The sequence below is a fragment of the Cyanistes caeruleus genome, chromosome 8, assembly GCF_971803275.1.
Source record: "Cyanistes caeruleus chromosome 8, bCyaCae1.hap1.1, whole genome shotgun sequence".
Classification (NCBI taxonomy): domain Eukaryota; kingdom Metazoa; phylum Chordata; class Aves; order Passeriformes; family Paridae; genus Cyanistes; species Cyanistes caeruleus.
In genome coordinates, this window is record NC_141708.1 from 35,470,689 (window position 1) to 35,495,947 (window position 25,259).

General features: G+C 48.6%; 1 long non-coding RNA gene across 2 annotated transcripts; it reads right to left on the bottom strand.

Moving 5' to 3' along the window:
- Window positions 1-406: 406 nt before the first annotated feature.
- LOC111931476 (uncharacterized) lies at window positions 407-13,306 on the bottom strand. 2 transcript variants are annotated; one of them, XR_015289895.1, is made up of 5 exons: window positions 13,169-13,306; window positions 7,719-7,860; window positions 5,461-5,566; window positions 5,257-5,362; window positions 407-4,669 (listed from the first exon to the last, which is right to left on the bottom strand). It is a non-coding gene; the product is annotated as an uncharacterized LOC111931476 (long non-coding RNA). The 2 variants fall into 2 exon arrangements; XR_015289896.1 differs by having other exon boundaries at window positions 5,257-5,348; window positions 13,169-13,304.
- Window positions 13,307-25,259: the final 11,953 nt, after the last annotated feature.

Here is a 25,259-nt window from a genome sequence, read left to right on the forward strand (position 1 = left end):
GCAATTCCTGGTGGGAGAGGAGTTCCCCCTCCGAGATGCCGACAAACGCCCGGTAATTACTGCAGGAGATCAGCAGCCTGTGCCACCACAGCTCCAGAGCCACCGTGCCCAAAGGCTCAGCTGCACACAGCCAGGCTCTAACAGAGTTACATCCTGCCACAGGGTAAAGGCTGGATTCCTGCATGGAGGGATGCAGGAAGGGATGGCCGAGCTGCTTCACGCCCCAGAAAGAGGCATTCGGAAAAGACACTTTGCACTATGACCAGAATTTGGGAATGCCTGTGCAGGGTCAGAGTCCTGTCACCTTGTAAAGCACGTCCAGAACCTCGAGGACATGATTTGGTGCAGATTTGAGACTCACTGCAGCCGTATCTTACAACAGAAAGAGCAACACTTAACACAAAACTGTAAGAAACACCGAAATGAAGAAGGACTTTAATCAATAGCAAGGGCTGATGAGTTTAGGACAGCTTTTTGATTCCCCAACAAGGTGAGGAAGCAGTGGTGGTCAGAAGTGCCCCTTCAGCTACGTTGGAGATGCAGCAAAGCCCTGAGTGCTGCCAGCTGCTGGTGCAGGAGCAGGAGAGGAGGCAATTTTAGGAAGCAAATGAAACAGAAACAGCAGAGCAGATCCAAAGGGATTCTTATTGACAGGCAAGTGATGGTATTAACAAGCTGGCAGCTCCCCTGGTGTCCCAGCCTCAGAGGAGAACTGGCAAATCAGCATCAAGAGGCATGTAAGAAGGGAAGGAAAGGCTCCTCTCTCCAAACCTCCCCATCCTCTTCCTCTCCCTGACACCCAGCCAAGAGAAGGGAGCCCAAACCCAAAGCTCTTCCCTACTCGATTTCCCTCTTGCTCAGACTGCCACTAGCAGGGCAGGTCTGGGAGGGCACAAAGTCCCAGTTCAAGTGGAGGTCAGGGACGAGGCTGTGCCTCAGAGGGGACAAATCCACAAAGCCACCATCTGGGACAGCCAGGCCCCCCTGGCAGCTCCTCCAGAGGGCTCGGAGCAAGGCCGGGAGCTTTGCCCACGGACAGCGGGGCTGCAAGGCAGGAGAGAAGGGAGAGGCCAAAGGGTGTCCACTGATATAATTGACTGCTCAACTAATTAAAATTCCTGGGCTGCTAATTGGGGCTGGGATCTGCCTGCTGAATGCCCCCCTCAGCGGCTCAGGCCAGAGAGAGGGGAGCCTGCATGGAAGAGAGGGATAAAGGTTGGGATGCAGCCGGGCCCCTCGTCAGGGCTGGCAGAGCCCAGAGCTGTTTTGTCTGACCGATAATAAGTCGCCAAATTACTTTTGACAAGTGAAGGGGATTGGAAATAATGGGGGTCTGTGAAAAGCCCAGGGCACAGAGGGGGGGGATCCATGAGATAATGAGGAGGCAAAGCCCTGACATGGCTGGGGGCTTCCCCCCTCCCAGCAGGAGGAGGCTGGGGAGGAGGCTGTGAGGGACAGCTGTGTGACAACATTTTCCAAGATTTGGCCTGGAAGGCTCTGCCTGAGCCACAAGTGAAGCAGGGACTGCCTGGAGGGGGTCAGCCTGGAGCTCCCAGGAGCACTTGGCACCCCTGCTCTGCCCCAGCGCCAGTTTTTAGGAGCTGTCTTCAAAAACCTCATGCTGCAGCACCAAAATCCCTGTGGCTTTTCCATCTCCCAGCCCAGGTTAGGTATTTCCCACGCATTGCCCAGGTGTGCCAGCAGCAGCTAGGACACCCCAGCTGCCCACCTGATCCAAATAAACTCCACATCCCTACAGGATCCAGGTGCTCCGGCTGCACCAGACATGGGAAATCAGCAATCAGACTGCAATAATTAAAGTGTTCATTTACATACCAATACCCCAGATATTCTCCACCTCACATCCCTTTCACAATGATGCAGTATCCAAATCTGGAGCACGTCTGAGTGCACACAGCCAATTTCTTTCTACTCAGAAAAAGAAAATAGCCTATTTTTTATTTTTTTTTCGTGTCAACATGCTCTGTGTAATATCCAGTGGGTAATTTTAGTGCCTAATGCAGCATTCACAGAATCTCTACACCTCCTGGGAGACCAGATGGATGCCCTCTTTGCCTTGATCTGGAGAATAAAAGTCCCTCTAAGACTCAGGAGGCATCCAGGAGATATAACTTGATTATTGGGAGCATGAGTATTGGGATACATTTGATCAAAACTGGAAAGAGGAGCCAGGATGCATGGCTTTTGAGAGGCTCACCTAGCAGGCAAAAATGCCATGGAAAGACAAAAGGCACCGGAATCAACATCGGGTTTCTCACTTTTCCATAGGATTTCACATCTATTCCATAACCATGGCTTTCAGGTTGTTTCTTCCAGAGGAAAATGCCCAACATCCTTGAGCTTGGTCTTCCTCACCCTCAGATACAGACCTGGGGGACCTTCTCCCCATTGTCTCCAGCCTTCATTTTCCCTTGGGAAGGGCTTTCCCTGGAGCAGAGCTCCCAAGGAGGACAGCTGCATGTGCTGCACCCCACAATTTTTCAGGGAACCTGATTGCTCACTCTTCTCCTCCCCAGAGATTCTGCCCTGGCAGGGACCGGAGCACAGGGGCAAATAAGCCCATTTTTCATCATTTCAGTGATTTTTGGGAAAGAGGAAGACATTACTTTAACCCCTGAGTGGCTGCAGGCCAGGGAGCTCTTGGATGCCACAGACATTTCCCAATGCTGCTCACGGCCTTTTTTCCAGCTCCATCCAGTTGGCTTCAAAAGCAGATCTCATGTTTCAGCAGCACTGTGGGGGGACCTCAGGAGGTGCTGACATACCAGTTTTTTTCCACATCAAGTAATACAAAAGGATAAAACTCATGTTTTAGTGGAGTTTTTTTCCCCCCTTTTCTTCTCTAAACTTGGATTATGGAAGCTCCAGCTGAGCTCTCAAACAGGCACTGTGCAAGTCGCATTCTCAGCTTCAAAGTGATGCAGCAGTTCATGGCAGTTCATTTGCTGCCTGGGTGTTTTTTAAGCCAGAGATTCCCAAAGGAAAACAGAACCTGATTCCCTGTTTCCAGCCCTCCTCTCCCCTGAAGGCCACCCTATTGACAGTGCAAAGCCATAACCCCCAAGCTGCTATTTGCTTGTATTGCCCTGACAAAACGCCACCAATTCAAGCTGGGTGAAGCTCTCTCCTGGACTCAGGGGCTTTAATTCTCAGGTCAACCTCTGATTTGTCCTTTTTGGGAGCAAAATAACAAAAGTGCTTTGAAAAGGAAGCTTCCTGTAACTGCAGTGGCAATGCTCCTTTCCTAGAAAGCTCTGAAAACCATTCTGTGTGTCTCGAGGTCTTCATCCCCCCATTTTTGGTACAGCAAATCTTCAAAGCCCTGATGGCTAAGCGGGGCTGAGGCCTGCCAGGGGCAGCAACATTCCCAGGTCCTGCAAAGGAGGAGAGAGGGCACAGAGGGGAAGAGGATGGGGCTGTGGGATTGTCTGCATTTTTCCTTAACAGTTTGGGGTCAAGCCTGATCCCTGGTGGGGTCAGCTCTCTTACAGGCTAACACGCCAGAGTCAAAGGAGACTGTGCTTCCCCGTGGGAGCCCAGCCAGGGGAGGCTCTGCAGCCCCTCCAGGAGCACCGGGGTCGGAGGTGGATGCAGAAAAGGGTGGGGAGGCCCCAGCGGGGAAAGACGTGACTGTGCCAGACAGGAAATCTCCAGGGCTGATGCACAGGACCTGTCCCCTGACCCATGCCTGGGCACCTCTCAGCACCAACATCCCTTCCCACAGAGCACTAGGCTGCATCCACCACCATGGGATCAGTGGGGCACGCGCTGGGAGCAGACTGGCATAGGAGGGAGGTCAAGAGTCACAGTAATCACCCAAAAATCGCCTTTCATCATCTACAGGATGCTCCTCACCAGCAAAACAACCCCGGAAAATTGAAGTCATGGTGACTCTAGCGCATTTTGCAAGGTGTTGACACCTCTGATATGAAAGAAGGGAAGGAAATGAGGAAATCTGTACAGCTGGACAATACCTAAACATGCCAGGCACCAGGAAGAGATCTGGGAAAAACAGCATCTGAAAGGGAGATGGAGAGAAAGGGAAGCTTCCCGTGCTGCCTGGCTCACATGGATGGAGCGGGATGCTCGTGCAGCCAAAGGGAAAGAAGAGATAAAATAGGAAGATGTCAAAGTTATTTTTTTCCAGAATGTAAGCTCCATTACACAAGGCGAAAGGTGCGCATTAAGTGCAATAAAAAAAGAAGCTTTTATAGAGATGAATTTGTCTGCCCCATCCTCCTTAAACCAGAGGTTATAAATTGTGACAGATCATGTATGTTTTTGGGAAGCAAAGGCAGGAAAAACGAAAGGGAATTGGGGAATAGATCAAAATTCTCTGAGCAAAAGGCTTGGGAGGCACATTTACATCAGGCTTTTTCTTCTCGCCTGGGAGCTGGTGCCATTCTGATCCACAGGAGAAGGAAACTTCTCACCCTGTGTTCCGACAGCTCCTCGAATCCATGGGCTGTTCACAGATCCACAGAGGGGATGAGCTTAAAGCCTGTTGTTTGTGGACTTCAGATTATGAGAAGGGAGCTGCTGGAACGTGTTGTTATCTGCTCCCATGCATCCATCTCGCCGCAAACATTCCAGCACCACAATTCCACCGGCAAAGCTGCTCAGGAACAGCAGAGCTCCGAGCAGCAAGCTGGAACAAAAGGTAATCATTTTTATCTCTCCTCTTTCAAGTTTCTGCAACAAAAGCCTGTTCCTGTCTGGCCCAGGAACAGATCCGCCCGCCACAGCCGATCTTCAAATATTCCTGATTGACCTCAGCGTGTGAAATAGGCACCATTAAAGTGTTCTAAGAATAATTCCCAGAAATCATGAGTCACTGTCTGATTTCGTCAGAAAGGGCTAAAACGATTCAATTATTCACCATGAATTATTCACTGATAATTACACTGTAGTTAGCGATCTCCACGTAGACAGTTCATTACGAGCAAACCACTGGTGTGCAGTTAATATTTCACAAAAAAGCCCCACTTTTGTTATTGAGTGTCATATATAATGAAGCAGAAATATTGGTGGCCATCAGAGGAAATCAGAGAGAGATTAAACGTGGAAGGAAAATGCTGCTATGTCTAATTCTCCAACAGCTCTGCCAAGTTCAGCACCAGGCCAAGCATCCCTTCTCTGGTTGCAGAGCCAGCCGGGATTGCATTCCTTGGAGAAACACACAGTGAGGCGAGGAGAAACTGAGAAACTGAGCTGGCAACCACGGAGAAAACTCACCTTTTGCTCTTCTTTTGCTGATGACTGCTGGAAATCTTTCTAAATCCAGGCTCTCCAGGACTGCAGACGGTTCAGTTTTGCTTGTCCGCCTGCTGCTCACACAGAGCTATTTTGGCAACTGAGTTGCCATTTACCTGCCATTGCGCTGGCAGGGCTGGCACTAAAGCAGGCAGAGAGGAGAAAGCCACCCCGAGAGCTTCTCACCTGCCAGGGAAGTGGGGGAAAACTCATTTCTCCCACACATCCAAGCAGGGATTCTGGGTTTTGTCACAAGGAGCCAATTCAGCGTAGCTGAGCCAGCACCATCCTCCTGCAGAATAACCAAAATAGCCCTTAAAGTCTGCGGGGGTTCCACCCAAGGACATTTGTGCTCCCATCTCAACCAGCAGCTTCCCTTTCCTTTTCCCTCACCAGCTTGGCCTCAGTGGTGCTGGGATGCAGAAAGAGCCAGGGTGGCTCCTCCCCAGCCCAGTCCCACAGAGTCCATCAGGACAGGGTCTGCAGGAGCAGCTCCAGAACCCACAGCAGCTTCTGGAGCACCCAGCACACTGCTCTCCCAGATAGCCACCCACAGCTCAGAGGTTCCAGACTCCTCTGGGAGGCTCTCAACACCCAGATAAAACCAGGTGCACGATGCTCTGAATATAAACTCCTTGTTTTGTGGGTCACACGACACAGCACAAGTGCTTGCCACAGGCAGGAGGACCACTGAGCTCCTAGCTCGGAAATGTCCCATTTTTTCCAGCTGTGCTGTTTCCTATCCCAAACAGATAAGAAATCACCAACTTTGGTTTGCATGACATCAGAGAACTACACAGGTCTCCAAGTTTCCCCAGTCCTTGCCATGTCTGGGAAGTTTCTTAGGGTACATTTTCCTGGCGGCAGCTCTTTGACAATAACACCTTTCAGGCACCCCCCCCAACCCCAGCTTGGGAAAAAGAAAGCAGAAAGTTATGTGTGAAGTGCTCCTGTGAGAAACTTTGACTTGGTATGAACAGGGAGACACTAGGGTCATTCCTGGGTCTCTGTGGGATTTTAGCACACAAGGCAGGGACTCCAAAAACCTATCCTTTTGAGCCATTCTGTGAAAGAACCACTTCCATACCTTCATCATCCTTCTTGCCTCTCCCCAAACCCTTCCCTCTCTTGCCAGAGTCACTGGCAGGCCACTCATGACACACATATACCCTCTGTCATGGCAGGATACAGTTTACCGTGTCATTCCTTGTTTTCCTAGCAATTCCTATCATTTTAGTCACTGCCTCTGACCAGCACTGAGGCCAGAGTTGATATTTTCATCCAGCCATCCATTATAACCACCAGATCTCATTGGTGAGTGGTAACAGCCAGTGCAGAGCCCATTACAGCCTGTATAAAATTAGGATTGTTTTCTCCCAGGTGAAAGCAGCACAAGAAAACAGACTCCCTGCTCAAAAAACACAAAGCTGTTGTCCCCATCCTTATCCTTAATTCTGCACTTTTGGAAGGGCCCAGTCATTTCCTTACTTTTTTTTACTTAGTTTGGCTTTTTTTTCTGGCTGAAACTCCTCACATTCCTGGCTCTTTACCTTGGGGAAGTTAAGGCAAAGGACTTTCAAGGATGGAGTCGTGGATAGCGTTACCTCAGCGCTGTGTTTTAAGGCATTTCTTGAGCTTTTACGCTCATCCTCACCCTTTTTCCACACCAGCATTGATTACAGCGGGTAATTGTTTTCTAATTGGCCTGCAGCTGCTTATCTATCTTAGATAATTAAAGTGAAGAAGAAGAACTAGAAATAAGGAAAGAAAACGGAACTTTACTCTTAAGTAGCTGCCTATTGACTGTCTCGATCGATGGGGAGGTCACTTTGGGCATGAGCAGGACACGTCCTTGACTGAAGCACACAACCTGACAGACCCAGGGAGGCAATTCCCAGCCTCTCACTTCTGCTTCTGCCAAGTCCCACCTTTATTCCTTCCCACACCACCCTCTTTGACTCCTCCAGCCCCACACCAGCACCTTGAAGGCCGACACACCCCCGTCAGTCTTCGCTTGAGGGGTGACACAACCGAAGTGCCACAGATTTATCTGGGCTGGCACAAACTCGGCATCTCTGAGGTCTCTCCTCCCTTGTCAAGTTGGATTAAAACCAGACAACGAAAGTATTGACTGCTCAACCATGGGCCTAGAAAATCATTGGGAAGGGTGGAGCCAGAGCCCAGCGCCACGCACAGCCCGCCTGCCCTGCCCAGGGCCTCAGCATGGCAAACCCGCTGGATTCCAGCTCCAAAGCCATCCAGCCACCACCAGCTCTGAGAACCTGGCACGACAGCGCAGGTAACTCATCACCAGAGCTGAGGAGAGAAGCTAACAAGGGGCTGTAGATGAACGTCTTGCCAGAACTTGAGTTTTTGGGCGAGGTGTAAAGTTAAGAGTTAAGTCCTTGGAAGAGCAGAAATGCTGATTACCTTCCATCACCCACCTCTCACAGCTTCCAGTTCCTGTGTGCATCACCCAGAGACCTCAGTGCAGCCACACTTCCAGCATTCCACTTCCAAAGATCTCCTGGTGAACTAAGGAGGCTCTCTTCAACCAGCCACAAAGAAACCCCACATTACATTCTCCTAAGCACAAAAATTCAGAACAGATTTCAGCAGAATTGTTTTTTTAACTAAACTATACAGTTTTATTTGCTCTCCCTCCCTCACCTCCCCTACAAATCATACTGGAAATGCTCCAAGCAGGAACCTTCTTTGTGTCTGTGCATGTTAAACTTCCAAGTACATGCTAATTCAGTTTAATTACGGATTTACTTCACTGGTTGCATTGCTAATGCCAGAAACAGCCAATATTTGCAGCCAAGGAAATGAGGAAAAAGGAGAGCAAGGTTTTCCATGCTCGTGTCCCTCTCAAGCCCCATCCCTGCATCCTCATCCTTTCAGAACTTGCTGTGCAGGAATACTGTAAAGATAACCTGCTCTTTATTTGTACAATTTATTAGATAATCTCCTTCTAATCGAGAACTAATTAAAGGAAGTGAATGCTTGGTTGGAAACAGGGATTAAAACATGGATAATTATCATAAACGCTACATTTGTTGTTCCAGCCTGCTCTGTTCTCCTCCTCCCTTGTCCCTTTCCCCCCAGTCCCTCTCCCAGGCTGCTCCTGATAATGCTCAGACTGTCTCAGAGAGGGTTTGCTTTCACAATCTATTATTTTCTTTTTTGTCTCCCTGGCTAATGTGTCGTTTGTGTGAGAACATTAACGAGAAGTATTTTCTTTTCCTTGTAAATTCATTTAGACGACAGTGACAGAAGGTGGGGAGGTGGCAGCTGTAGGGAAAAAAAAAAAAAAAGAGGAAACAGGAACATTAAACCGAAGCTTATAAATTATTTCATCTTCTCCAGACAATCCAGATCTGTCACTGCTCTGTGTGCAAGGGGAACCTTTTTTTTTCAATAATTTTTTTGTCCAAGAGTTCCTCATAGGCACGAGACACTGATGTATGTGGGAGGCTGACGAGAGAGTCTCAGAGCAGCTTTTTTCTGCCTGCTCGCCTGCCAGAGCTGCTGCTCCACTAGCAAGGACCACAGCCACTGAGGTCTCGTCAGACAGAGTATCTAGGTCACAGCCAGCAAGGAAAGACTTAGTTTTACTGGTTCTTTTTGGCTAAAGCACATTTTTAAGCCTGTGTCTGCACAGGCAGAGCCCATTGCTTTGCTGCAGTGCCCGTGCAGGAGCACTTCTTGCTTGAGCAAAGATCCTGAGGAGCAGGAGGTGGCTCAGGTCAAGCCACACCACCTTCAAGTGAGGATTTTTAGCCACTTGCATTGCCTGACGTGAGGCTCCATTCCCACAGTGATGTCCTGCAAGCCCAGCGGATGGCAAGGACGGATGCCACAGGATTCAGAGCAGCTCCTCTCTCCCTGGATCAGATATTAACCATGAGAGCATAAATGATTACTCCTTTAAAAGTGGCCTAGCAGGATAAAAGGTGGAAATGAGCACAGGTCCCTCAATAGCTGGATGCCAAAACAAGACAGGGATGTTGGAACCATGGCCAAGATCACAATATGTCGGACAGTTTTTGTGACTGGCTTGTTTATCGCTTAATTCTCAACAAAAGTGCTAAAAGCAAGAAGTGACAGGCAGATTTTACTTTATTCCTAAGGAGGAGAAAGGCTGTTCCTGCCTAACCCATACCCTGGCATGCCACAGTCCAACCTGATGGCGTATCACCCTCAGTCAGTCCCAGGAATTTTAATGGAAGGGGTGCCTAAGGGGTGAGACAACCCCCAGCTGGGAAAATACACAGTCCTTTGAAACACCGGCATTTAATCAGCTTAATTTTGCCTTGGGTCATTTTATTGCTTTTCCACCAATCCTAGGAATAAGTGACACTCCAAGGGGCTGGCTGTGTACCACAAAGGGCGTGGAGGGGGTTTCCTTTTTCAAGGCCAGCATCTCTCACACCACCGCTGCCACCAGGGATTGTCCCCACTAAGTGGGGACAGCAAAACAGCCCCTTGACAAAAAGCATGGGTTTTGATGCCCGTCCACTCCACTGCTTTAGGGAAAACATCTCTGACTTAAAGCCAGGCTCAGCTTTGGCACAATTTAAACCAGACCCAGCAGAGATTTCCCCCCGCGGATCAGGGAACTCCCGATTCCTACCCAGCCCGGAGAAAAGCGCTGTGTACAAACACGCGGGGCGTTAGCAAGTTGTTAGCTCTGAGAAATTGGAACTACTCCATTTCAAAGAGATATGTAATGCATAAGCATCTGGGCTCATCTATCTTTCTCATCATCCCTCCTGCCTTGAAGGAAGGTCTTGCTCTCTAAGAATCTAGACAAGAAAAACACTCCAACAAAATGAAAAGCAACCTGGCTGGTGACATACATAAAAGATGACATCTCCAGAAATCCCAAACTTCAAAGGGGCAGCTTTCAGCTCGTGAATATCCAGTCCCTCCAGCCCTCAAGGCAAGTGTCATAATTCTACAGCCACGGGAATCATTTGATCTCTCCAAATGGCAGCCCAGTGGTCTGGCACACTTCTGGATGTCAAAAAAAGTCTGCACTGCCACCAGCAATATTCTGCAGGGGTTGGTCTCTGGAAGGACAGATTGAGGTGAAACAATCAAAAGAGTCGGTGGCAGCAGGAGGAGGGAGGGGAAAAGGGTACTTTGAAGGACAGCCACAGGCTGAGGGACTTTGTGGCCTGGTTTGTGCGGGGTTGATGGCACAGGGAGATGTCAGAGGTTCCAGGGTGTGCCGGCCATTCCGGTGTGGTGAATCCACATTCCAAGGGCTTTCCCCATCTCCCACAACATGCTGTGGCTCATGTTTACAGGATCAGGGAGAGCACATGGGACTGGTCACAGGAACACAGGTCTTGTCCTCCTCATGCCAGCAGCACAGGGAAACCTCTGTCCTCCTCCTCCAGAACACGCCGCAGGTCCCAGCCCTCCCTCACGACATTCCAGCAGTGGCTGAAGGCGAGGGGACACAAGAAGCTGCCAAGATAAGCAATTGGCTGCTTGCTGGTGAGAACTCTTAATTAGAGGTTTTTCAGCAAGGAAACGTTTATAGGGAGTTAATGTATTTACTTTGATGCACACACACTGTAATAAACAGGCACCCTTCCTATGCTCCAGCAATTAAAGCAGTGTATTGCAAACAAACACAGACACCAGCTCCCACGGATGGGCTCCCACAGCTCCTTTCCCCATGGCCCAGAGCATCCCTGAGAGATGGGAATGGCCCCAGCTTTCCCAGGACAGTGCCATGAGTGACCATGCTGCTGGAGTAGGGTCCCTTAGTCCAAGTGGGTGAGAAACTTTCCCCCATCTAGCCTGGAAAACAATAAATTGAGCCTAGTTTTCATATTGCAGACTGGGGAAAACAGCTCCTTCGAAGCAGGGCACTGGATTGTGCTCTGGCTGCAGTTTCTGAACAGATTGGAGCTGCTGCGCTGCCACAGTTTAATAGAGTCAGTGTTTATTCCTGTGTGGGAGAAACACTCCATTATCTGGCTTATTAATTGTTAGTTAAGTAATGGGAAGGTGCCCAGAGCAGGAGATGACCCCCTCATCTCTCGTTATTAGCTCAGAAAGCAGCAGAAATAAAATAACTGGAGATAAATTATCCCAAGCGCTGCCCCAAGTACCGCAAACTGACAGATCTGCTCAGAGGGGAATTCGCAGAGAGCTCTCTGGGGGGAGCGGGGAAGAGATAGCAACAGCCAGCCCAACTGGAGATTTCTTTCTTTAATGAAAAGATTTCATCATCTTTGATTCTGAGCACCACTTTTCATGGCTGGGATCACATGGATATTCATGGCTGAGAAGGTACCCCCGCTCCTGTAGGAAAACTCAATTTATTAGTCTATCACTGACAGCGAGACAGGTTTTGCATTGGCAGCTTAATGCTGCACAAGATGAGTCCTTTTTTTATTAAAAAAAGCAACATGCAGCTGCAAACAGTCCAGTCTGGTCACTGCAGGGCTGTGATAACCTCAAAAAAAAACATAGGCAACCCCATTATCTGCAAGATGGGAGTCTCCACAAAATGAATTTAACAAGGACAAGCAGCCACGAAATCAGCAATAAAAAGATACAAGACTCTGCCTTGAATCCCAGACAGGTGAAAACACCCAACTTTGCTCAACATTTTAACAGCTCCCACATCTAAGCAAGTAAAATTTCAGCAGCATCCACATTCATTTATCCCAAATCCATCCTTCAGGAACGATAATTTGCTGGTCCCTGTGCAGGGGATCAGCAGAAGTTGCCATTCATTTATCAGACCCACAATTCCATAGGAAAGCAGAATACCACGATCCACAGAATGAAGAAATTTAGCTAAACTAATGTGTTTTGTAACCTAACTCAGGAGAAGCAGAGTTAAAACAAAAAGGAAAGAGAGAGCTGCTCTTCCTTGCAGCCAGTTGCCTGGAAAACATCCCAGCAGCTTTTCTACAGCACATGTAGGGTTTCTACTGCAGTTCTGGAGGAAGATACAGGGGGGAAAAGGATAGGCCAGGAACCTGAGCCAGAATCAGCAGCACATTGACAAATCCTAGGAAAGCCAAAGCTTGGGTCAAACCACACGCTTGGAGCTGAAATTGAACCAAGGCTATCGCCTGATTTGGGAGAGCACAGAAGCACCTGAGGCAGCTCTCCACACTCTGCTCCCCAAGGAGGCACCAAAATAGACATTCATGGATACTCCAGGCTGAGAGTCCAGCCCCAGATTTCTTCTTCCCTGGTACTTTAATCAGAATTTAATAACAGAAACACAGACAGGTTTGGGTTGTAAGGGAACTTAAAGCCCACCTGCCATGGGCAGGGACACCTTTCACTAGAGCAGGTTGCTCCAAGCCCTGTCCAGCCTGGCATTTCAAGCTTTTTTCACGACTTCACAGGATCACCAGACACCAGTGTCCCTAAGGCAGTAAACTGTTCTCATTTCAGTCTCTGTCTGTGGAGCTTTCCTCCCAGCTGACACTCAGCAGCCCAAAGTCACCCCCACAACCCAAAAAAAAGTCCTGCGCACGCCACAAAGTGCTTTCTTTGAAGAAGTTCTACAAGACTTGTGCAACTTTGGAGCCTTATCTCTTCAGATAAGCATCTGTTACTCCACGTTTCCTTTAATCCCTTCTAGAAATACAGCAATAAGCACCTTTTCATCTGCATCCTGCAACAGAGCACCCCAGATCCAAGCTCACTCCCAAAAGTATTTGTTTGTGAGAGAAAAGACTGCCAGCTCCTAGCCCTAGAGAACTCCAAAATCATTGCATCTGCCTCAGCCTCTTCACTTTCTTGTGTGTCTCAAGTCAAAACAGAAGAATTCCTTAAGAGCAGCAGCCCCTCTGAGAAACTAATTACCTGCAATCTGCTCCCGCACCCACAGACTCCAAATATTGCCTACCTGCCATCCCAAGTTCTTGAGTTTCCTCCAACTTCAGCTTCCAGATTAAAGCAGAAAACTCCAGGAGTGCCTGGTTTCTGTAAGCTCTTGCAGCCACGGAACTGTTCACAGGTGGGCTAAGCAAGGCAGCCCAATCAGGCCTCCCTAACAAGAGCCTTTCATTTAAGTGGATCCAGGTGTACCTTCCCATTGCTGGAGGTGCTTCCCTCGCTGCATCTTCCCAGAGAGAGCACTCCACCTCTAAGCTGCTTGTCACTTGAAGAATGCTTTGCAAATGCTGTATTTTCCTGCCCCTATCTCAGAACTTGGAGGGTCTGTAACTCATCTGAAAGCACTGGGGTTTGAAAAGGAGCTGTCTGTTTGTGGGGGTGACCTGATCACACAGAGGTAGATGAGTTTCAGGGGAGGTGAAAGGAGACAGACAAGGCAGAGAGAAGTTTTCCTCGTGCTATCTCTGCATATTGATCACCTGGGTTGTTACTGCATCGTAGGGAACCATTGTGAGGGGGTTTGTATATAAAAATACAGCACCTGCCATCAAGAAGGCATTGCCTAAGAAGGGTTTTTTGTGAGAGCATGGAGGGATAGGATTTAGGATAAATATTAGGAAAAATTCTTCCTGTGAGGGTGGGGAGGCCCTGGCACAGGGTGCCCAGAGGAGCTGTGGCTGCCCCTGGATCCCTGGAAGTGTCCAAGGCCAGGCTGGACAGGGCTGGGAGCAACCTGGTCTAGAGGAAGGTGTCCCTGCCGATGGCAGGGGGTTGGAACAAGATGACCTTTTAAGGCCCCTTCCAACCCAGTCTGTTCTGGGATTCTGAGTTTTTTTTTCCTGGATACAGGCTGCTCATGAGTGCTCTGATCTCAAATAGGAGCATCTCCCTGGCTGCACACTCACACCTTGCCTGTGGAAGGTGATCCCATCTCTCTGGCTTCTCCCTTCCTAGCTTTGCTGGCTCAGCCTCTGGACTTGTGCTTAATAAAAAAGGGGTTTTTCATCATTCACAGACATTCAGTGGTGTTCCTGCAGGTTCAGCTGTGTCCCTCTGTAATTCCATTCCCTTTGCAAGTCTCTTCTCCACCATGCTGGGGATGAGAAGAGCTGCACTGCAGTGAGTTTGTGCTAAAACTTTTTGCAAGGATGTAGCTTAATTGGCTGACAGGTAGAGCTGGAGAGCACTAAAGACACAGGGAGGACTTCAGCATTGGAGGTGGAGCAGGATGGGTGCCAGGAAAAAAGCGCCACGACAAAAGGAGCTGCCCCCAGCTCTTCCTCTCACTGCTCCAGAGTCAGTTTTGTCTTGGAGGAAATTCTCACGTACACGGTGATTTTTGTGAGAGGCAGGGACCAGAAAGGTAGGCAGGAGTGAAAATCAATCAAGATTTGTCAAATACGCGGGAGAACTCATTTTTATGAGATAAGTGCCTTCAGAGGAAGCGTTGGTAGACACCTACCACATGTTCAGCCTGCTTAGTGGCAAAGTATGCACCATTAATCACTGTCACTCCAAGGGGCCGGCTTCCCACTGAACCATCTCCCAAGTTTCTCCCTCTTTCAGCCATCCCCTGCCCTCCCAGGGAGATGAGTTGCATTCACAGACCTGTGAGCCTGCAAATCAGGCTGATGCTCTTGGCAGCTGCCGTACCAACCCTTCATTTATTTGGCGCTGAGCCGCCCACTGTGCTTCGGTTCCGCTGCGTGGATGCTCATTTTATTCAGGAGGATCAGCAGTGTGGGCCCAAACTGCAGTAGAGGAGCTGCTGCTTCTGAGCAGGTGAAGCCCATGTGCTGCAGGGGGACCTTGCCCTTGGAAGCAGCCAGGAAGGGACAAAGTGGGTGGTTTGGCAAACGCCCTCTGCTCAGAAAAAGCAGCAGCAGCCAGGGGAGATGGTTTGGTTTGACTGGCTGAGCACTCAGGAGCTCTGAGGAAAGACTGCCTTGAGAGCAGGAGCAGACCCTGGGACAGAAGAACCTTCAAGGACCTGAGTTGTCTGAGGAAGGGAGTAAGTGATTTCCTTTCCAGACATTTACTCTAACCTCCTCCACCTGCCCCCACTCCCCAGTTTATCACTGTGGACCACCATAAGCTGCTGTGAGGCTTTGTGCTGTCTTTCACCCATCCTGAAGATGAGTGAGCAGATTTCACCACAGCAAGTGACCAAGAAGACCAAGAGCCCTAAGGGATATTCACAATAGACTCCTCTTTTTCCATGTGTCAACCCATTTTCAGGCTGAGATTTTTTTTTTTGTTGTTGTTATTTTTTTTGTTTTGTTTTGTCGTACTGCAAATCTTATTCCCACATTTTAATAGCCTGAATTAAGGGTCTCAGCTCTTATTTTCAAGGTATAGCCCCGGGCAGTCATGTTGATAACTCCTGCTGGGTTAAATATTGCACCTGGGGAGTGGGGAAAACTGGTTTGTGGCAAGAGCTATGAAGAGCCCATGGATTGTTATGAGGAGGAGAGAAAGAAATGGCTGGCAAAGGCATAAAAAGATCCTATTTTCAGGTCTTAAGCCAGTTACCATCTTTAGGGATTAGCTGCACGGAGGGAGCAAATTGCCCTAAACCCTCCTGCCACGGGGCTCTGCTCTGCACCCCTGAGCTGCCACAGGATTAGGGGGAGACAGCATCCACAGAGGGCTGTTCCTTGCAGCAATCCCAAAGCCTCCTGGCCAGGCAGGATTACACCCCTCACTCGATTTAACAGAACCACAGAGGGGCAGCAAGGACCAGAGACCCACTTGACACTGCCCCAGTCACAGAAAAGCTGCTGAGTCAAGAGGTGCCAGCTCTTGCTGACCCAGGCTCAGTTTCCCAGGCAGGGCTTGTTTCCTGCTTCCCCCCTCACCCCTTCACACACATTCCCCATCTCTGGAGAGATTTCTGGAGGGGCAGCTGCCAAGGCTGGGGTGTAAGAGGCTCCTGAGATTCTGTTGCAGGTTGGAAAAGGAGACCCCAGCCAGACACAGGGAGGCCCAAGGGGTCTCTGGATCTCTTCTAGAGGAGGGAGGGATTCAACTTCCAACCCACAGATCCCCATGGCAGGGACTGCTGGTGGCACACGCCACAAATGTGAGGGAAACTGGGGTGAGATCCCCAGAAAACAACAGAGACCAAGAGAAATGAGGCCAAGCAAAACCCCTGCTCCATCCCTACCTCACCCTTTCAGGTCTGTTTTACAAAGGAGTCTGCAGAGTCACAAGAATCTGAGCTTTTTGGGTTATAAAGGGCCCCTATTCCCATGCCAGGGATGGCACCAAATCCAGCTTTCCAGAAACTCCAGACTGAGGGCAATCCAAAATTCTATTCAACAGCTTGTAGCAGTAAAGGAAATCGAGGACATAGAGCTTAATTTTATATGGCTGATGTCAGCAGATGAATAAAAGCTCATGGCATGACTCTGTGCAAGTCCAGGGCACCAAAAAACCCCACAGAAGATGGATTCTGAGGTTATTGAACAAGGACAGAAGGAAGGAGGAGGGAAATTAATAAAAATCAGATTGCTAATGCCCCAGACTGCTTTGCTCTCATCCTAAAAAGCACAAGGAATCTGAAAATTGGGTGGAGATAACCAGCATTAAGTCAAGGTTTTTAACTTGGGTTTGTGTTTCTTTCTCAATTCCTACACTGGAGAAAACAAAAAGCTTTTGAATGTTATATATACAAACATTTTTTTATAGCTTCTTGTTTTCTTTTTTGCTTAGCACAGAATAAAAATTTGACTCCTACATCAAACCCTGCAGAGCCCAGCCAGTGAATTCCCCAGCCAAGGTTATCTCATGGCTTATGGACTATGAAAGAAACGGATTGTGGTAGAAATCACAAAACCTGACTTATTTCTGGGTGCAGGAGTTTGAAGGGACCAGCTGGGGTTGTGGTACCTTCTGGCTCTGTCTGGCTGCAGAAAGGGACAGGCCAGGATGAGCTGAACTCTCGTTATCATCCACAGGCACGGGAGTAGTTCTCAAAGGGTGGTCAGAGGGATGCTGCTACCACCTCCCAGCCTGGGTTGCTTCCTTCCATCAGAATTTGGTGACACCCCCAGCCAGAGCTGGCGAAAGAGAGGGTGAGAGCACTCCCTAATCCGCTGAAGTACAAACCACATCGTTAAACCTCAGCAGCTTCTCCCCAGCCCTTCTGCTCAGAAACCAGGGATTTAGGAAAACAAGAAGCTCACATCTTCAGATACAAGTATTTATTTGCAGGTGCTAAACGATTTCTTGATTAATTCTGCAACCTGCTGCTCACTCTCTGTTCGGTGTTTCACTGACAAAGTATTTTAGCTCGACAAAGAACTTCCAGGCTGGATTGTGCCTGGTGTGGGCAGCAGGGCAGTAATTGGCTTCAAAAACAAAACAGTGAGGGAGAACATGAAACTAATCTGAAACCCTTTAAGCCAAATAAAGGTTTTGCTTTACCATTGGCGCATGTCTAAACTTTTCCAAGCCTAATAAAAAAGCATTATCGCTGCAGCAGATGTTAAACACGAGCCTTGCTTCAAGGGGAGGGGGGGGGAAAGAAAAGAAATGACCTGCCTGTATATACAGGTACCAGAGCAGGCTCTCCAATTCCATACTTTCACACCCCTCTGTTTTACAGTGGGATATCACCAAAATTGCAATGACAATACAAAGAGAGCCCACAAGAAAGATTTGCAAGTGACAGGAAAGAGGGGAACTATTTTCAGCTGAAAGAGGGCAGTGTTAAATGGGATATTAGGAAAAGATTTTTCAATGTGGGGGTGATGAGGCCCTGGCACAGGGTGCCCAGAGAAGCTGTGGCTGCCCCTGGATCCCTGGAAGTGTCCAAGGCCAGGTTGGACAGGGCTTGGAGCAGCCTGGGATAGTGAAAGGTGTCCCTGCCATGGAATGAGGTGATCTTTAAGGTGCCTTCCTTCCCCATCATTCCATGATCCTGTGGAAAGGAATGGCTATCCCAGCCTTATCCAGCAGCCCAAACAGGATTTGAACACAAGATCCCTCAGCAGATTGTCTTCCCAAGTCCCCAGCCTTGCCAATTGCTCCAGGGAGCACACAGCGAAATCTGCAGCAGATGCAGCATTCCTGGAGACAGTAACACAAGGTAAACCATTACATCAGGCTCCTGCCTGCCAGGGAAAAGCCTGGACATGGGAAATGGTGACATGCTGAAGTCCTGGGTGTTTCAAGGAGTGCTTTTTAATTTATTCATGAATTACTGCATGGTACGGGATCCCCCTTTGCAGCCTAGGACAAGCCTTACTCAGAAAAAGAAGAGAGCTGTGAAATTTATTACCTCTTCCCATAGAAATGAAGCAGTAAAAATAATATAATCAGGTCTGTGAAAATTTAATTATCACCCTCCTAAGGTGGCTTCCCCACCCTGACCCTTTTTGGGGCGCCCAGAGTGTGCTAAACCCCAGGAACTGGCCAAGACCTGCTAGGAAGTCAGGAGCAAAACATCTCCATCCTCTGGAGACAGCATCCTCTTTCTGTGCATTACCTTTTTTGAGTGGAACTTGAATTCCAGGCCAGGAATCCAAATAAATATGCACAAAAAAACCAAAAAAAAACAGCTTTAAAAATTTTGCAGCACCCTGTCAGTGGTCCATACCTAAGGAAATAGATCAAGGATGGGTCTGCCTGTCAGGCCTGAGAAATTCCCTTTTTTTGTTCTATCAGGGATGCCAGAGCAGCTCGAGGTACAACTCACAGGTAGCAGGAATGATGTGTTTTCTAGAAAGGAAGGGGCAGGGAGACTCCTCTGGCAACATAAGTCAGCTCAGATGGTGCTGGCTTACAGGCCTCTTCCTTTAAATTGATTAATAATGACACATTTAAATGGACAACATAAATTAATTTCTGAATTGCACCATTAGTAAGTAATTAATTTCTTTGCTCTGTGAAACTAAGATATCACTGTTATCTAAATCTATAAAGAGAAGAAATGCTGAACGAGGACTCCATTAATGTAAAAATTGATTTTTCCATTTACCCTCTTCTGAGGTTTTTTTTTCCCTCTCCCTCCCTCCAATGCATTTATTTTTCAAGTGGCAGGGGATGGGGAGAGTAACCTAATTTATATTTCCAGTGGTAATCAAAAGATCATGCATGCTCATTTCAACCAAATGATGTCATTATGAAGGCTGTTAAAGCTGGGGTTGCCTTGGAAACACAAAATACTGATGGTTGAGGTTGGACTTTGGAGTTCTGGGTAGGCAGTAACGAGCAAACGCCGTGGCCACACCTGGCCCGAGTGGGCAGACGGGGAACATCACCCCAGGTCACTCAGATGTTCTCTTTGGCACTCACCAGGCTGGCGTTTCCCCTGTTGCTCCCACCTCCCGCCATAACCCGTTGGTTTTGTGGAGCCAGGAGCGGAGGGGTCGCTCGCTCCGACGACGAGCAGGAGCGACCAGGAGCGGGAAGGACGCTCCAGCTGAGGGCTGTGTGCTGCCTGCCACCAGCTGTCCCATTCCTGCGTCCCAAAACACACGCCTGCTGCCTCTGGATGGGGATTCACGGGGCATTCAGGTCATCTCTGACGATCAGAGTCAGGATCTGGTGTTGGATCCTCCTTTCCATCCCTGTTTTCCATTTACTCGGTAAATGGTCCAGGCCCACTCCAGCCTTGTGCAGATCCTGTCTCCCATCATGCAGGTGCAGCCTAGGAGAGGGAGATTGATGCTGAGTGCCCCAAGGAGTTGCTTGCAAAGACCAGCAACCTCACCAAGCAAGACATGTCTGTCCCCTCTCACAGTCCAGGATTCCTCAGGCAAGGATGCTTTGAGTAATTGTAAAATCAACAAGAAATGGAACTGACTTTCTATCTATTACTTCAAGAAGAAAAAGCCTGATTTTTTTTGCCATGCAGGGAATATCTCCTTGGCTCTTGGGCTGAGATGGTTTGAGGCAGCTGGGCCTGGTGTCATTTGCATGGGGGGGATGCCAAGAAACAGTGACACGGGTTGGGCAGCAGGTTTTGGGCAGCCCCACCAAGACAAAAGGATGAAGACTGATGCTGCAGTTTTGAGACAACTCCTGGGTCTCTTCAGCCGGTTCTGCTCTTCCCAGTTCAAGGTACTGGGAGAGGAAGCTTAGGACTAAACTGGAGATGTTTCAGTACAGCTGATGCAAGGAGCCACTCGGGTCCTTCAGCTGTGCCAGGCCACAGTTTCACTCCTGCTCAGCTCCTTTTCAGCTTTTTTCCTACCCTGTCCCAAGAAGAACAGGATGTCACCTCTGATGACATCATGATTAAAAGTACACCTCAAGAGAGAGGGAGGCACAGCCTGAACCCCATCTCCAAATATCCTCTGCCCTAAAACAGGGAACAGAGCCAGTGGAATTACTTACAGAGAGTATTTTGGTGGCTGCTTCCCCCCCACCGCCCTTTCATTAAAGAGAGCAAAACAAAACATGCATACAAACAAGTCAATGGGATGAAACATTTATTGTCTGTGCAAGGAGTGTTAAATGAACTCATTTCAGCTTCTCAATTAATATCCGGATGTCCCCAGCCACCGCCGGGGCTTTTTTCCCTTTGGTGAGTAGGTAATGACATTAATACCAACATGTGATCCTTCCCTTACTGAGTCACCTTCCCCTTCCACACAGGAGCTTTCTTTTAAGGTTCATCAATTGAAATTGTTTGAATGAAGCGAGAAAAATAATAAAAAGAACATTCCCTAACATTGGCAGGAGCATTTCAGGCATGAGCACTTTGAATATTTATTTGCCCTTTGTGGGAGCAATCTCAGCACGGAAAAGTCAGCGTGAACAAAAGGAATTGCAAATACCAGCGAAGGAGCTCCGTAGTTTTCATTCATGAGAATATTTGCACAGGCTCCTGGGAGAATTATCAGCCAAGGTAATACAAAATCCCTGGTAGCATCAACATTTTGGATACTTCGTAATCCTGCTCGTCCAAAGGAAAACATCTTTTCCAGAGAGCTGAGAGCCTAGGCTGGTATGTTGGGGGCTTTTGTTCCTGGCTTGGGAAGACTAGAGAAGGACTGGAAAAGTTTGGAGAATTGTCTTTGCCCCATTTCTGTGTCACAGTGCCTTATATTCCCCCGCTGCCTCTCCTCTCCCATCCACTCTCTCTCCCTCAAGCTGGAATGAACAAGCTCAGCTTCCTTCAAAAGTCCACAAAAAAAAAAAAAAAGGGAGAAAAGATATGGCCAAGCAGCCAGAACTGCTGGAGCCATGGGGACTCACAGGGAAAAGCCAGCAGAGGAGCAACTCATGGCAGAACTTTATACCACGGATCTGGAATAGACAAAATTCCACGTGGGATTGAAACGAGGACGAATTGCTGAGGAGCAAAGTCGAAACATCCTTCTGCCTGGGAAAGAAGAAGCAGGATAGCAGCATCCCACTGCATTTTTGGGGGGTCAGCAATAAAAGCACTGAGGTCTATTTACTCATAATTAGCCTTTCTGGGCAAATAATAAAAAAAAAGTCCTGTGGAAGTTCATTCTCGCCATAGAATTTTATAGGGTGGTTCAGAAACTTATGGGAAGGATATTATCTTGCCCAGGTTTTTTAGAGCATTTCTCTAGAACCCTGTTGGTTTCAGCCCTGTTAAATTCAATAACTTCCCTAAGGGAGTGCTTTAAGTGTCAGGCTTGATTCAGTTATATAAAGGGATAAGGGAATAATCGTTAGACAGCACACAGGGATGGGAGAAGTGGTTTTGTGTGGCACCAGTCTTATTTAAGAACAGTCTGAATTTATAGATGAGGCTGATGAGAAAGTTGGAAGCAGCTAACGTTAAGTGTAAAAGACAAAAGCCAGGCAGTGCTTTTAGAGAGGGCTTGGGATACCACAGAGACATGGGGATGGTTTCAGATGGGTATTTTAAGTGTTTTTAGCTGTTTGCCTTGGTTTCATCAAGATGATGTCCCGTGTACTGCTCTTGCTATTCATAATGTAAGCTATGGGCACTGGAGCCCTTACCCCAGCCTGTGTTTCTTGTTTTGCAATTAACACATCCTGCAGTTATGAGCAATCCAAAACTCTGAAGGCTTCAATATTTCTTCTTGCTTCTAATACAGAATATTTGACTTCTAAAATACTGTTGTCATTGCACCTTAAATCATTATGACAGTGTGAGAAGTGACTAATCCTTCTGAGTGTTGAGCACAGGCACAGACTGGAAACCCAAATCAGCACCACTCCTTCCAAAGCGCTCCCCACATCCTCTCCAGAAAGGGGGGAGGTGGGTAAATGTGGCCTTCAGGAGACAGAGGCTGTGAAAAAGGGTGAATGTCTCCATCTGAGACCTGCTCTGGTCGGGAGACAGCCTCAATTTGAAGAGGAGGAAGGGTGTGAGGTTGGCTTTACAATGTTGAGCTGCAGAGGAGAGGCCATTCCCTGCTACCAGGTTTCTAGGGGTACATGTAAACTTAATTAAAATTAAAAAATCCCCAACACAATCAGGCAGGTCCAACTCCATTTCCTTCAGTGACAGAACCAAATAACATGGATTTTCCAGCCAGTGGCTAAAACAACTGAAGCTTTCTGCTGCTAACCAAGGGTTTTCATCATGCTTCATAAACAGGTCACCTGCAACTTCCTCAGCCATTCCTGAGGAAGAGGCACCTCATGACCTCAGCCTAATCCATCCCTGTTCCTGGTTTCCTTCAGGCCGTGCTCACACACTGTGTGGTGCTTTCCCAAATCTGGATCCGATGAAGTTCACGACATTGTTGAGCAGCGCCACCACCATCAGCTCCTACTTTTCTAAAAGAAAGGACAACTGCAGGAACACTTCCCAATGCCTCATTTATCTCCAGAGTTACTCAGCTTGGTGGAGATTTCCTGGTCCCTCATTCCACACCCTTTCTAAGGCTTCTTTGGGTCCATCCCTGGCCTGAGTGCGAGACGCTCCATTTGTTTTGGCAAGAACGTCCCCGAGATTTATACCTGTAATTATCCAGGTAACCTTTCCCACAGGGAATTTTAAAATGATCAGCGCCAAAGCAAGCTACACATTAAATGTGATTAATAAGACACCAAATGACTGCGAGGCTGCACCTCCCTGCTTGTTAAGCATGTCAGCTGGAGCATCCCTGACTGGTCCCACCACTGTGAGGCACCGTGGGGCACCCAAAAGTGGCCATTCCCGTTGGATATATCCTCTCTTCCATGGCTATGCCCGTGGGAGGGTTAGGGTGTGAACAGCCAAAGCGGGTGACATCCATCCCCTGAAGTTTCCTGGAGGACTGAGACTTCTTCCTTGCTCATATCTTCTCCTGCCCCTCCGGCTCTCTGTCCATCCTGGTGGGAGTTGTGAGGGAATGGTGCTGCCAGAGGGATGCTGAAGAGGTGACAGCAGGATCTCAAGTGACAGGAGACAGAGGGGCAGGAAGGTTCAAGGAGGTGCTGCTCCCTCAGCACGAGGGTCTCACTCTGCAATTGTCTTGCCATCCCCAGTGCCCCTAATGGAGCTCTCTCCTCCCTCCCTGAGCCTCACCTGCCATCAGAGCACCCACTGTCTGTAGAACTGGGGAAAACAGCACCTGCCAGGACATCCTTCGTGTCCCAGGGAGGCCTAGGGTCTCCTTCTTCCATCAGAAAGGGCTGCAGGAGCATCAAGAAGGAGCTTTTCCAAGGGATCCAGCTTCACAGCGTGCTTGGCAGGTTGCACAGTGCTATCCATTACAGCCTGCATGGAGCTGAGGTTTTCCAAAACTTGCATTTTGCTGCTGGGTTGCCCAAGGACAGTAAAAATCAGTCACAGTCAAGCCTGCATTGACCTTCAGTCAGCAGCTCCAGCACACCGGAATTGCAGGAGAAACGCTGATCGCTGCTTCCCTATTCTCTGGGCAAAGTTATTGCATATAAATTGTGTATTGATTAGAAGCAGAAATTGTAAAGAAGCCTCTCTGGGAAAACTGGAGGGTGGGAAGAAATTCAGGGGCTGACAAAAGAGCTACTTTAATTAGGAAGGGAAGCAAAGCAGTGGGAAAGAAAAACAAACACAACCTCCCCTCAAGAGCCTCCCACTCCAGATCCGAAAATCCGAGCAGGAATTGTCTCTCTTGTAGAAAAGAAATGGGATTTTGGAGCTGGGAAATGGAAGCAGGAAAAAAGAGCTGGCTTTTCCCTTCCACCCAGCACTGATGAGGATGGGGAAAAGAGCAGATACACTTTGTGCCACTCCTGGATTTCACGTGCAGAGCAAGGAAAGCGATGGATCACCTAACGAGTGTGTAACAGCCATGCTTAACTCTGCCTTCTAGCTCCAAGTGCTTCAGGGTAATTACACATCTTGGACTTATTAGCTGTAATTACTAGGTTCTGCAATCTGCAGAATGTGCCATTAGAGAATGGGCAACCTCGAGCGGTCTGAATAGGATCAGAGAAGTTTCTTGTTCATCCTCTAACTTTTCCTGCCTCGGTGTTAGGTGGTGTGCTGCTTCTCCTGCTGGGAAGCCTCACCGTCCCCCCAGGACCCCTGCAGCCACCATAGGCTGTGATTCCTGACCTGGGACACGTGTGGGAACACACAAAGCCCTGGCCTGCAGCTGATTAAAGGCTACAGGAGCCTTTAAAAAGTTTGGCTCCTCCTCACACAGCCAAAATGTGGTGCTCATAGTCCCAGCATTCTTTTGGATAAGAACCAGGAGGGGCTGGATCAGCTGCAGGTTTCCAGCTCCTGCCTTTGCTGCTGGGCACTGCCAGGACCCTGCCTTCTGCAGGAAAGCTTCTGAATTGCACAGCCACCAGCAAGCAGGAAATAGAGCATTTAATGTCAGTTTGTACCTACATAAAACCCCTGCCAGCTCATCGCAGATGGGACTGGTCAGAGCCACAACAGGTTCCTGAGAACATCACAGTGTACAGAAATGAACTGCTTTAGGACTCTCCTGCCTTCCAGACAAGTTTCTCCCCTCCCCAAATTCTGTGTGAGTCACTTCTCCTTTCACCTGGACTAACCTCCTGGCTGTGTTTCTCTCCAGCCTCCCCTGATTTTTGGGACACAGACTGGTCCTCCACCTCCAGGTGGTTGCTCTAGTCCATCCCTGCATGCAGCAGCACCCCCTTGCATGTGTCTCACAGCCCAGATCCTACTTTTGCCCCCAAAAGTAAATAGAACCCCTCAA